The sequence below is a fragment of the Penaeus monodon genome, chromosome 27, assembly GCF_015228065.2.
Source record: "Penaeus monodon isolate SGIC_2016 chromosome 27, NSTDA_Pmon_1, whole genome shotgun sequence".
Classification (NCBI taxonomy): Eukaryota; Metazoa; Arthropoda; class Malacostraca; order Decapoda; family Penaeidae; genus Penaeus; species Penaeus monodon.
Genome location: NC_051412.1, coordinates 20,511,129 through 20,511,346, shown reverse-complemented (window position 1 = coordinate 20,511,346; position 218 = coordinate 20,511,129). Strand labels below are relative to the sequence as shown.

The 218-nt window shown below is 35.8% G+C and overlaps 1 protein-coding gene across 2 annotated transcripts in view; it reads left to right on the top strand.

Moving 5' to 3' along the window:
• LOC119590674 (calpain-B-like) overlaps positions 1-218 on the top strand; it is a gene marked incomplete in the record, with an annotated part of 21,809 nt that overhangs the window by 562 nt on the left and 21,029 nt on the right.

The following is a 218-nucleotide window of genomic DNA, read 5'->3' as shown; positions in this document are numbered from 1 at the left end:
TGATCATCACCAGACTTTATTTTGTTTATTTACACATGCCTTTATTATTGTATTTGTACGTTTCTTTCCTCGTTTCTGTGGTGTTCGGTGTACGCCATCTTCAGCGGTGAAGTTGCTCTGCTTGTTCGAATCAATTCAGATGCCATTATCATCGATCTGTATTTCAGTATCACTATGTTTTCGTCATAATTTATTTAGTTTTGTCCTTGCTTCTAACA